Source organism: Lissotriton vulgaris, chromosome 1_1 (genome assembly GCF_964263255.1).
Source record: "Lissotriton vulgaris chromosome 1_1, aLisVul1.2, whole genome shotgun sequence".
Classification (NCBI taxonomy): Eukaryota; Metazoa; Chordata; class Amphibia; order Caudata; family Salamandridae; genus Lissotriton; species Lissotriton vulgaris.
In genome coordinates, this window is record NC_141685.1 from 48,071,263 (window position 1) to 48,084,599 (window position 13,337).

The window sequence follows — 13,337 nt, forward strand, 5'->3', positions numbered from 1 at the left end:
AGCAGGGAGAGGTTTGGGCAGGTGATTGGGGGTATATGTAAGGGTATAAGTAGGGGGAACAAAGCATGTACATTGTGGAGACTGTGACTCCAGGAGATATTGTGAGGGATACCATGCTGCCCTGTAAATGAATCCCCTAGTGATTATTATCAACACACTTTATTCGGTTTTATAAAAGAAAAAAAGAAAAGTCATACATAAAATGATGAAACATCTTCCAAGTTACAGATTGACAAATATAATATGTCCAAGTTAATCAAAACACAAGATAAAAATTCATGAATTACAGTACAGAAGTTAATCGCAGCTTGACCGGAGTCTAACAGCAACCCGTAAAAAGTTAAGCGTATGCAAAACAGTGTCTTTAGAGAGGAGTTGTAAAAAGATAAGAGCTGGTCTCACCCGCCTAAAACCCACTTTTTTGAGAATGGGAATAATAAATAACTGTCTAGGGACAGCATAAAAACTACAAAACATTATAAAGTGCATCATGTCCGGAGGAGAGGTTAGCAAATAGTTCCTACCTACCCTGGAGAGGCCAACTCTTATACACTGGAGCCATTGGATGCTTGAGACATGGTCAAGTGCAAGGCATTCCCGTAGGACGTCTTTGCTACGTGTATTTTCTTGCTTAGCCCAAATATTAAGCCACAAATCCAGTTAACTGAAAGCCAGTAAATCTGAGAGAAAAGGCATCCCCATTTCTTTGTGTACAACATAAAACGGGGTGCTTTGTGGAACAGAAAGGGCCATCGCAGAAAAGAGTTTTCAGCACTGTGCACTGCCCCTACCCCAATGTGGCCCAATATCTCACACCCATAACTAACCTTTGAGATATTTTTGGCTTCATATATCTTCAAAAGAGCCCCTATTGGCTTCCCTCTGACTCTGTTGGCAAAGTTAAAAAATAGCTGGAAAAGCTTTCCCTAGATCCCCTTTCTTCCAAGTAAGCAATGGGCACTAACTGGTGGAATCGTCAAACACAACTCCCAAATAGGAGAAAACATTGGTCTTCGGCATTGATGAAAGTCCGAGTATAAAAGTGAACTGCTTAGCTTTACGATCTCCCACCTGCATAATGAACGACTTGGCATTATGAAACAACAGGTCCAAGTCCTCCATTAAAAGGGCAAAAAATTCAGAAGAAGTTGTAGGCCCCTAGCTGTCCTCGCCAAGAGGACTGCGTCGTCTGCGTAGAGAAGGACTGGTAGGCTATGCTCGGCTACCTGGGGACAGTCAGCATTTGTGGCCAAAAGGGCCTTCTCTAAGGAATTAATATATAGGTTAAAAAGAAAGGGTGCTAAAATGCACCCCTGACACATCCCTCTCTTGAAGTCAAGCTGACAGGACACGTTCAGGTCCTTTGAATAGCGGACAACCGCGGTTGAATCACGGTGAAGATCCCTCAGAATTAAAACAATATTACTGTCAATGCCAATGGAGGACATCAACTGCCACTGCTTGAACCTATTGACACAGTCGAATACTGAGAACTGGTCCATGAAGGCTAGGTATATGGGGCTGGAACGAGCCACAGTGTAATTGTTCTACACTGTTCCACAGTGGAACGACCTGATCAAAAGCTGTTTTGGATATCGGATAAAAAGTTGTTTTCATCAACCCAGGATACAAGTGTGTCAAATACCATGCAGCCCACCACCTTCACCACAGAGTCCAGAAGAGAAATGGGCCTATAACAGTAGGCCCTGTCCCGATCTCCCTTTTTAAATACTGGGACTATAATCGATAAAGCCCAAGAATCTGGGCGGCCAACCTGGACTGCAGCATTGCTAACAGCTGTGAGGACAGGCTCCCAGGTTTCTACGTGGGAGATGTAGAGATCTGTCGGGATCCCATCTGGCGCGGGGCCTTGTTTTTAGACAGACCCAGAATACCGCCTCTCACCTCTTGCGTGGTGAAAATAAGTTCTGACTTGCATTCCACCCTTTCCTGCCCCTCAGTTGGCGGGGTTTCCGACTGGAAGATACCCTTGAAATTATGTACCCAATCATCCTCTGTTATATGGGCATCCAGTAAATTAGCATTATTTCCAGATAGAAATGGGCTTGTAATAATGCCCCAGAACTTTGAGCTATTACGCATTGTACTAGCCTCCACTAAATCGATCCAGGCCTCCTCCCTCAGGACAGACTTGCGAGTTGCTAGAGCAGCCTTATATGCTCTTTGTAGGCCTTTGACCGCCACCCGGTCTCTGGGCTTAACACCCAAGGCCTGTCTCATGTTCCTGGAAGCCTTGGAGCACGCCGAGTCAAACCATTGTGAACCTGGTTGCTAACGGCATCTACCCGGGTCCCGTAGTAACCTCCTTATGACAGTAGACATGGATCCAAATGCACCCATGATGTCCGGAGCACTTGCCTCATCGTCGAGACAGGTGGCAAACTCTCTGCAACACTGAGTTAAAAGGGACTTGTGGAGTAGCTCTGGGACAGTACACCCCCACTTTACGCTGCTTACCGCTTCCACTGCTTTAAAGGGGACACCAGCCCCCTCGCCCACTTTGGTGTGTCCGAGTGTTCGGGTCCAGCCTGTTAAGACACAAATGGCGTTGTGGTCACTACATTCATTCGCATGCACAGAAAATTCGGTAACCAGGATAGATACAAAGGTGAAATCAATAAAGGGGTCACACCCTCTCCCAATAACGGTGAGAGTAATGTCTGTTATCCCCGGAGGCAGCTTATTCATTACAGATGTTACATCAAATTCAAGCAAGATGGAGTTAAGCTCAATACCCTTGAGAGTATGTTCCATGTGTAAGCCTGCTTGTCGTGCACAGCCCATAGCTTCCACTCCTCCTTGCCTGAAGTCTCCACACATTTGAGTGTTAAAATCCCCTGTAAAAAAATGTAGTGATAAGTCTGACCTTTCAAGATGCTATCCTGAAGTACAGACCCCAGCAGAGTTATATAGCCCTCATCCGAGTGTGTCCACTGGACAACAACATCACATGTAAATTGGGAGAGACATATAGTGAGGTAGTGTAAGAAACTGGCTCTGTATATACTCCACCAAAATGAGGTACAGTGCATATGGCCATGTCTGAACTGGGGTGGCAGAGTGGGCTAAAGAATGGTGATGGATTAAACCCAGATCAGTTGACTGGGGGTGAGTGTTTGATTCACTCAAGCGCTCCATCCATCATCCCCTTTTGTATCGCTTTGTTCGCCCTAAGTGTGGCAGGGTATGCTCAGACGTGAGTCCCTTGCTCACTTTGCCACTGGATTCAAGCAAGCCGGGCTGATGAAGGCTGAAATTGCCAGAAACCGGTCCTCGGTAGCTTGTTTCCGGTCCAGGGAAGGCATGGCTTGGTAGTTCGGGCTGGACTGTTCCCATGAGGCACAGGGTCAGACTGATTTGCATATGGCCATGTCTGAACTGGGATGGCAGAGTGGGCTAAAGATTGGTGATGGATTAAACCCAGATCAGTTGACTGGAGGTGAGTGTTTGATTTGCTCAAGCGCTCCGTCCATCACCCCCTTTTGTATCGTAGAGTCCAAGGGTCTCCAGAGGTAGGCAGAGGTTAAAGTTAGATAGAACCTTACTCTGTAAAGTGGTAGCTTGGTCGAACAGTGAGGCAGTATCAGAGGACAGTGTTAAGCATTTGATGTACACACTCTGTCAGCAAATTAATTCACACACTCAAGAACTGAACTCTAGGCCAATTGTTTTTGTATAAATAAATATACTGTTGTTTTATTTCTAGAACTAAGCAAGCCTGGCACAGGTAAGCATACAAATACTTTGCAGTAATAATTTACTTGTATGAACACAGTTCAAGTAGGCAGTAGAAATTGTACTTTGTTTGATTTACAGGGGAGCAGTAGTATGCAACTCTTAGCAAATACAGTACATTGATATGAATAGGCTTTTTCAGTAAATTGCAGATAAGTAACTTTTTACGTTCCTTTTCTAACTCAGTGCTGGATACCTAGATTCAGCACTGATACATTTCCTAGAAACAGGTAAGTAATTAAGTTTTGGTTATTCGCATGATTTCTAAAGAATATTTTCAGTTTTCAAAACTCCGCACTTGGAAACCTTTTGGAGCAGCACATTGAAATGAATGGGCTTCTACAATAAATTGCAGGTAAGTTACTTTTCGCGTTACTTTTCTAACTCCGTGCTGGATACCTAGATTCAGCACTGGGACATTCCCTAGAAACAGGTAAGTAAACACGTTTTGGCTATTTGTGCGATTACAATTTTTTTTTATGTTTCAAAACTCCTCACTTTGGAGAAAAGGTGTCCATGTTATCCTATGGAGGGAAAACATATTAACGATTCTCAGGTAAGTAATCAACTCTGGGAGTTAAGGTTCTGGGGTTAGAATCAGGGGTCCCCCAGGGTCAGTGATGCATTGTTGTTGCACCCTCAGCGGTACTAGGACGGCCGGGTGCCAGAGTGTTGAGGCGCAATGTTATACTATGGAGGACAGGGGGGCTACGGTTGGCGGGGGCTGCAAACAGGCCATGGGATTGTGGGAGCAAAGCTCCTATGGTTTCGCTCAGGGCAAGTTGGGGACCAAAGATGCACCCTCAGCGGCACTATGGGCGGACGGGCGCAGGGGGCTGTTTTGAGTTCGGGTGCCCTGTTGATTTCAATGGAGATTCTCCTGACAAAGAAAAACTGCAGGCTTGTGGACGAGGATCTTCCAGGAGCGACCACCACTTCGAGTGGTAAGTTGGGATGTCAAGGGTTGGTTAGGCACTGCTGGGTTGGGCACACAAGGCTGTGGGGCATCGGGTGTAGGGGTGCCTTTGGACGTCGGATTTTCTTACCCGTGTGGAGTGGGCTGGATTCTCGGTTTCTGGCTGGCACTAGAAGCTGCAGTTTAAACACGTTCGGTGTTCACAGGAGAAACAGTCTAGAAAGTGAAGGCAGGCAGGTCCTCTGGGGTTTGTAAGGTTGCTGGCTGCTGGTACGCCGGGGTTTCCCAGGAGTAGGTTCGAGGGGAGACAGGCATGTAGGGCTGGGGCCAAGTCAGTGGGTGGCATCCTCTTGTTAGCTCTGCGCGGTTTCTCGTCCTTCTCTTATTTTCTTGTTGTTGCTGGATCTGAGGAAAGAAGGTTCAGGCTGCCCCTGAATACTAAATTTAGGGGTGTTACAGGTAGGTAAAGGTCAGGGACCAATGGGTCCCTTCCCTGGTGTGGGTACAACCTCTATTCTGCCACTCTCCAGTGGGAGGGAGGCTGGCGCCTGTCCCTGGTTGGCTGGGTCCCCCAATCCTCAAGATGGCAGGGACTCAAAGTTGTGCTTCTCCTCGCCTCCCCCACCTTTGGGGTGGAGTTGCCCATTCTGGGGGAGGAGGCTTGGCACCTCTTCCCAGGATGTGTATTGCTTCAGGCCCCCGAGAGCAGCTAGCTCTTGATGCAGGGGTCCAGAAACATGTTTGGTGGTGGCAGCGTAGCAGCCACTCATTCAGATCACTAGGAGTTGGTCGAGTTTCAGGGGCAGCTCTAAGATGCCCTCTGTTGTGCATTTTACATTAAATCCCACACTGGCATCAGTGTGGGTTTAATGTGCGGAGAAGTTTGATACCAAACTTCCCAGTCTTCAGTGTAGCCATTATGGTTCTGTGGAGTTAGTAATGACAAACTCACAGCACCATATAATCTTAATGGCAGCACTACACTTACAGTGCCCAGGAATAGACTTAAGCACTGTAGGGATACAGGGCTCATGCACCTGTACCCTCACCACGGGCATACAGCACCCAGCTAGAGGAGTGACTGATGTATGCCAGGGCAGTTGTTTGTGGGCATGGCACACAAGGAAGTGCCATGTCGACTCTTCACTTTGTTCGGCACCAAGATATGCAGCCTGCAAAGGCAGTGTGTGAGTGTCAGGATACAGGGCCTCTAAGGGTGGCACAATAAGTGCTGCAGCCCTTAGTGGCCCTCTCTGGTCACAGTGCCCTGGGTACCTGTGGTAACATTTACCACGGACTGACATGTGGCCAGAGATGTCAATTGGGTTAGTTTTGGGGAATGAACACAGGCCCTGAAAACCTGATTGGCAGAGACCCAGGGCACACCAAAGAAAATGTGCATCAGTAGTCTGGCAAAAAGTGGGGGGTTACTACAACAGAATCCCACTGTTCGAGGCATATGAGCTGCAGAATTCACACTCTGTGCATAGATCACCATCTGGTGTTGGGTTTGGATGCTTCCACCTTGTTGTTGTCTTGGAAGAAGTATTTTGTAGTCACACGATAGGTGATTCCTCCCTTGGACAATAGTGCGCATTAGCATCGACTCCATCCTCAGATTGTTTTTTTCCGTCATCGGGTTTGGATGTAACTTCTGCGCTCCGGTTCGGCACCATATCTCCAAACCTTTTCGACGCGCCAACCATCATAAAACTCAATGGTGTTGTTTCTTGATAGTGTGATCTTTGACGCGCTCTTCACTTATCCCATTCCGGTCGTCGAATGGTCCTTTCCATTCGGGCTTACGGCTCATGGAAAGGACTCTGTTTAAAAAATGCCCCCAGTGTGGAGCTTAATTCCCACACATTGACCACCTCAAGGTCTGTAACCTGATTCTCTCGACAGGGCACGACAAGAATTGCCAGACCTGCGCCTCCTTTTGATCCAAAATGACCATCCGTGATCGCCCAGGTTGTGTGGCGGGGTGGGCTTCCGATGGCGGGGGGCCTCCAGGTGTCGTTCCAGGCATCTGTGCCCATGATGAGTACTCCTGTTGTGTTTGTGTTTAGTTGTAGCCTGCTGTTTTTCATCCATTTGGCGATGCTTCTATGCCTTCTCGAAAGTTGTGTCTAGCGGTATTGGGTTCGTTGGATAGGGAGAGGATGAGTTGGGTGTCGTCTGCGTATGACACAATGTTGAGTCCGTAGGTTCTGACGATGGGGGCGTGCGGAGCCATGTAGACGTTGAAGAGCGTAGGGCTGAGGGAGGACCCCTGGAGGACTCCGCAGCTAGTAGGTGTAGGGTGTGAGAAGAAAGGGGGGAGTCTGACCCACTGCGTTCTGCTGGAGAGCAAGGAGCGTATCAAGTCGAGGGCCTTGTCTTGGATCCCTGCGTCGTGGAGTCTGCGTATTAGGTCGGGGTGAGAGACTGTGTCGAACACCACCGAGAGGTCGAGAAGGATGAGGGCTGCTGTTTCTCCTTTGTCCAGTAAGGTACGGATGTCATCAGTTGCGGCAAGGAGGGCTGCTGTTTCTCCTTTGTCCAGTAAGGTATGGATGTCATCAGTTTCGGTTTCCCTACTGTGGTTTTTTCTGAAGCCGGATTGTGAGTAGTCGAGGATGTTTGTTCTCTTCGATGAATGTGGAGAGTTGGCTGTTGATGGCTTTCTCAATGACTTTAGCTGGGAACGGGAGCAGTTAGATGGGTCTGTAGTTTTTGAGGTCGGTGGGGTCCGCTGAGGATTTCTTCAGGAGGGGGTTGATGTGTGTGTGTTGTTGATCTTAGCGTGTTTCCAGTCGCCTGGGAACAAGGCTTTTGCTAGGGAGCGGTTGATGGTGTGGCAGAGCGTGGGTCCGATGGTGTCGGCGGCTCTGTTGAAAATGTGGTGGGTACAGGGGTCAGTGGGGACCCCGGAGTGGATTGACTTAATCGTCTCTATCTCAACCACAACTCGGTTGGCTTGGTCTCTGCGGTCTAGCCAGGCCAGGAGTTTTCTAGCCTTGTCTCCTACGTCGTAAATGCTGCTAAGTGTGGCTCTATGTTGAGTCCTGGCTGCGTCAGTGGCTAAGTCTGTATATTCCTTGATTTTAAGGCGCAAAGCCTGTTGTACCTCTTCCGAGTTTTGCACCCAAAGTTTCCCCTCTAACTGCAATATCTCACCTATCCACCTTCTCCTTTCATGATCCCGTAATTTGAGCCAGGGCTTCCCCCCGAATTACCAACTTTTAGGCCTCCCAAAGTGTCCTACAGATCCCTCATTCTCTTAGTAATAGAAATCGGAGTTGTTAGATTTGGGGGTCTCTAGTTGGCACAGGTATGTACTTGTGATAAGTAGGGATCCTCTCCTCTAGTCAGGATAAGGGGATTACACTTCTAAAATAACCCCTGCTCACCCCCTTGGCAGTTTGGCACGAGCAGTCGAGACTTATTTCAGAGGCGTTGTAAGATAAGCAGTTGTGACCACATACAGTAACTCAGTGACACCACTACAAATGGACACCACACAGGTTTTATTTAAAAAATAGGTAGGCTTTATGAGTTACCACAAGACCAAAACCACAGAAATACACACTATGATTACTTTAAAATGGTAGATTTAAGCTTAGCTCAGTTCAGTTCTTAGATGCGACACTCTGCTTCAATGTACCATAAGTTGCGTTGCACTTCCACGACAAGCAATGTCGCAGCGATGGGAATATGGCAAAGTACAGATACAAAGAAATAAAGACGTGAAGATCTTCCAGATGCGGCACGCTTCTCGGGGATGCGAGAAGTTCTCAGTTTGATGCGTGGGCTACAGCGGCGACATCCAAGATGCGACGGCAGCAGTTCCAGCGGCGACTCTCTTCTCCCACGATGCGTGAAGCTTTTGCTCGATGCGACAACTTCCCGGGCGACATCCAAGATGCGACGGCAGCAGCTCCGATGGTGACGCGCTTCTCGGGGATGCGAGGTGCTCTTGATCGATGCCGTGCAATGCGACAGTTCCAGCAGTGACACCCTCCTTCGGAGTGGTGACGGCAGGCATTGCGACGGCGACACGCTCCGACCTCGTTGCGAGATTCTTCTCCTGATGCGGTGCAGTGCGACAACTACAGCGGCGACACCCTCCTTCGGAGTTGCGACGGCAGGCACAGCGACGGTGACGCGCTTCTTCTCGTTGAGTCACGCTTCCAGCTCCTTGTCTCACACAGTTCCTCAGAAGGCCCAAAACAGCAGCAGGCACTTCCACAAGAACTCTGGGGAGCTGGGGGGTGAAGTCTGTTGTCCCTGAAACTTCAGCAGGGGGCAAGCTCTTTTCCAAGCCCTTGGAGATCCTTCACAAGTTTAAAGCAAAGTACACAAAGTTCCTTTCTCCTTCCTTAGGCAGTAAGGCAACCACTGCAGGCCAATCCCCCAAGCAGGACTTCAGCTTGGGAATAGTCTCTCCTCAGTTTCTTCAGGTTCCTCTCTTCAGTAAAGGTTTCTTCTTGTAGTCCAAAGTGATCTAATTTCATGGGATCAGGGTCCCAATATTTATACCCCAAAATCCTTTGTTCTCTTAGGGGAGTGGGGCATTTGCCCAGTCCAAACCAGTTCTGAAGTACTCTGTTTACCAGACTCCTCCTTTCCTTTCACAGTGCAGGGCAGAGACATCAGACGCCCCACAGAAGGGCAACTCCTCCCTCCCATCTAGATGCAGATCTCTCTATTCACCACTGGGTGACTCAGCCTGTCTCTTGGAATTCCCCAGCCCTGTCACTCACAAAACCAGACAAAGGAATACACAACCTAGCAGAGGCAGGTTTGAATGGTTGGACAAACAAATACTTCCTAAAAGTGGTATTTGCAAACACAGAATATTACAATAAACGTCACTAAAAGATGTATTTTATTATTCTGAGTTCAGGCATAGTAAACTCAAATTTCTACCATGTTCTCTGAGCCTGTTAGGATTATAAAATGTAACAATTCTAACAGCCCATTCTGGCCTATGGAGAAAAGGTAGCCTTGCAATAGTGAAAAACGAGAATGCCTGTAATTCACTATTAGGACATGCCACACACATCAGGGCTTACCTTATACTTACAATGCACCCTGCGCTTGGGCCTACCATAGGGGTGACTGATATGAAGAAAAGGGAAGGTTTAGGGCGTGGGAAGTGGGTGCACTTACCCAGTCAGCATGACAGTACCAGACTGCACGCAGGCCAAGCAATGGCAGGCCGTAGACACATTTTACAAGGCTGCTTCTGTGGGTGGCACAACCAATGCTGCAAGCCCACCAGCAGTATTTGGATGTACACGCCCTGGGCACACTCAATGCACTAGACTAGGGTCTGACAAGTAAACCAAATAGCCAAACATGGAATCGCTGATTAATGCATCAATTTACAATAGGGAGCACTTGCACTGTGGCACTGGACAGCAGTGGCACAGTGCCCAAAGCATCTAACACCAGCACAAATACATGAGGCAACAGCAAAAATGGAAGGGAGACCCACGCCAATGGTGCCAGGTCTAACAGGAGTCACTCGTGATATTGTCCCTTATTTGGGGAACCTTAAGATACCAAGGGTTAATCGGGGCCTTTCTGCCGGTAGTGGGATTTCCCACCTCCAGTCGGCACCATATGGGCGAGAGATCTGAAATACACCTGGCTAAATTATGTATTTCATTAATACATTAATACTATCCATCTGGTGTGCCATCGTTAATATATAGTCAATCTGGGACATGCTATGTTGTGCCCCTGAGTAGAAAGTGTACTGCTGTCCAGAGGATGTAGTCTCCTCCAAACGTCCACCAGGCCCAGTGCCCCCAGGAAGCTATGGATCTGCATTCGGGAGGGAGGCAGGACCTTTTGGGGCCAGCGATCAGGGAGTCAGAGACAATGGAGTTAAAGTCGCCTCCGATCAGTAGTCTGCCCTCCGGCAACTCCAGAAGGAGACTCCCAAGGTCTGCAAATGCTTGGACGTGCAAACCCTGAGGCACATAGACAGAAACCAGGTTAGCATTTCGCCCCTCCCATGTCCCTGAGGTCGCTACAAACCTGCCTAGGCTATCTGTCCGAATATGAACAATCGTCATGGGAAAGGATTTCCGCAACATTATTCCCACTCCCCTAGAGCCAGACCCAAATACGGAATACCACCAGCTTAAATCCCCACCTCAGCATTGCTTTGCAGGCATTTCCGAGCAAGTGCGTTTCCTGTAATAAAATCACGTCGTAGAATGGCTCTTTAAAAATGTGTCCCCTTGCTTACTGTGCCACTGGATTCAAGCTAGCCTGGCTGAAGAAGGGTGACATACCCTGAAACTGGTCCCAGGATGCTTGTTTCCGGTCCAGTGAGGACCTGGCCTGGCAGTTCGGTCTCGACTGTTCCCATGGGGCACAGGGTCAAGACTGATTTGCATATGCCTGGGTCCAAACTGGGGTGGCCTAATGGGCAAAAGAACGATGGAGTTTACCCAGATCTTTTGACTGGGGAAGAATATTTGCATTGTCAGCATTCCGTCCATCATTTGTTTGCTGTAACGCTTTAAAAATTGGAGAATTACTCCCCTCTTGATCTTGTCCCCCAGTCCGTTCACATTCCAAGACAGCAATTTGAGCCCTTGCTTGACAGTAACCGTCATTGTCTGGGGTGTAATTCTGTGGACGCGAGAGGAGCTCCCCGTCTGCCTCACCGGTATACACTGTGCCCACTACACAACCCACCCTGTTGTACATCAGTGCATCGTTGCTAAGCATGCCAAGTAAAATGTCACTGGTATCACCTATTTTATCGTCCCTGTCTATAACATAACTGAACTGAATTAAACTTCCCTCCCCCCCCTCCCGGCACGAGAATGTGGTTATCTCTTGTTAGCCCTCAGGTTATGTCTTGCGACGGAGAGTCTATGTGCACAAGATTCCACCCCCTTTAACATGTACAACGTATCCCCCCTCCCTGCCTCCCTGCATGGCGGATCTGGAACCTCCCGACACCCCAAACTTGCGGATTGTCTATCGCCACCCCCCCATGAACTTTGAGGTGCATGTGGCCAACCAGTCACCCATTCAGGACACCAAAGGCAAGTGTTGGAGCTATGAATCAATATACCCATAATTACATTTAGTGTTGTGCGTGGTTCAGTTGAAGTATTTATTTCTGCCCCTGTATCCAAGTAAGTATATTGGTACCGGAGGGTGTGCAAGTGCAGGATTCCCGGCGGGGTTGTAGGCGTTCTCCTAAATCTCTGGCAAGCACCCCAGCCGCAGGACAGGTTAGTCCGGTGTCTATGCCCATCTTTCCCTGCCCCTCACAGATCAAATAGGCCCAATCTCCCTCACTGTGCTGTCTTAAAAGGGCTTATGTCTGCAGTTGCCTTTGGCGGGCAGTAGTGGCGAGGCCAGGCAGCAAGAGACTCTCACCTTTGCAACTGCCTCTACGACTAACCGGTGTCCGGATCCCCTTGCTGCGTCAGGATCATCACCGCTCCTCAGTGCACAGAGTTTCTGTGGATGCAGGGCTTTTGGATAGGTCCGAATCTGCAATGGCCACCTCCCGTACCTCCTGGGATGGCCTCAGCTGCAGTCTGAAGAATCACGCCACCTCTGCTACAGAATAAGCCCACAGGGTGCACCGGCCTCGCACTATTTTCCGATACGCCGGCCCGGGAGTTTAAGCCAGATCCAGGATTACGCGTCCCCCACTCTCCAGCAGGCAGGCCTCAACAATGGCGGACTCCACCCTTCGCCTCCACTTTTGGGCTGAGCAGTCTCGGGCCACTCACGTTCTTGGCGACCCGCCGGGCGATGTCGCGGCTTCTCTAATGTCTCACCGGAGCCCGTAGACGCTCCGCTCCGATCCTCCACAGGCTGCACACATCATCGAGTCTATCTCGGCCAATTCGCACATAAACTGGCAATGCCGTGAATCAAAAGACTCATGCTGGGTTCATGTGCACGAATCTGTGACTTATCCCTCTTCATGCACAGATAATTGAGCGGATAGTCACCAGAACGGGTACGCTCGGACGGAGCCATCTCAAGGTGCGGCCATGCTTCTCGGTGGTAGGCCACGCCCCGGGTTATAGGTTTTAAGTATAGTGACCTCAGAAATAAGAAAATGTATATCTGTCGGAAGTGGTGCTAGCACCAGCTTACACAGTCTGTAGTCACAGTTTGAGTGGGCTGTCATGGTTGTCATAGTACATTCTTAAGTTCATGGGAGACCTGTGGTGTACCTACGCCCTGGGTATCTTAGTACTGTATGCTAGGGAAAAATAGGGGTACACCAGTAGCCAATTGTGGCGGTACAGAAGTACTTGCCTTGATCGAATTAGGGAAGAGGCACAGTGACTGTGGTCCTGATTAGCAGGATCCAAGTCTGACTAGGCAAAAACTCACTGACATCAGGCAAAAATTGGGCATAACATGCTAGAAGGATTGTTCTTTCCTACACTGATGCACTGTGCTTTGCATTGCTTTACCACCATTTACTTCCTGTATAACATGTCTGGTCAGAGGGCTGTCTTTTCCCTGAAGCTGGTCGCCAATTCTTGCAAAGTGAATGCTCTGACAGGTTTTTCTTGAAGGTAAATCTTTATTGAAGCATTGCTGTGGGCAAGCCACTGAAAGCTCGAGCCACGCTCGAGCTTGAAGCCTGTCTCTGGTTCAGGTCCAGGTCCTGTTATAACCT

General features: G+C 48.8%; 1 protein-coding gene across 1 annotated transcript in view; it reads right to left on the reverse strand.

The window, feature by feature from the left end:
* The window catches only part of LOC147737166 (uncharacterized), a 498,742-nt gene that overhangs the window by 329,746 nt on the left and 155,659 nt on the right, over positions 1-13,337 (reverse strand). The gene's annotated exons all lie outside the window — the stretch shown is intronic.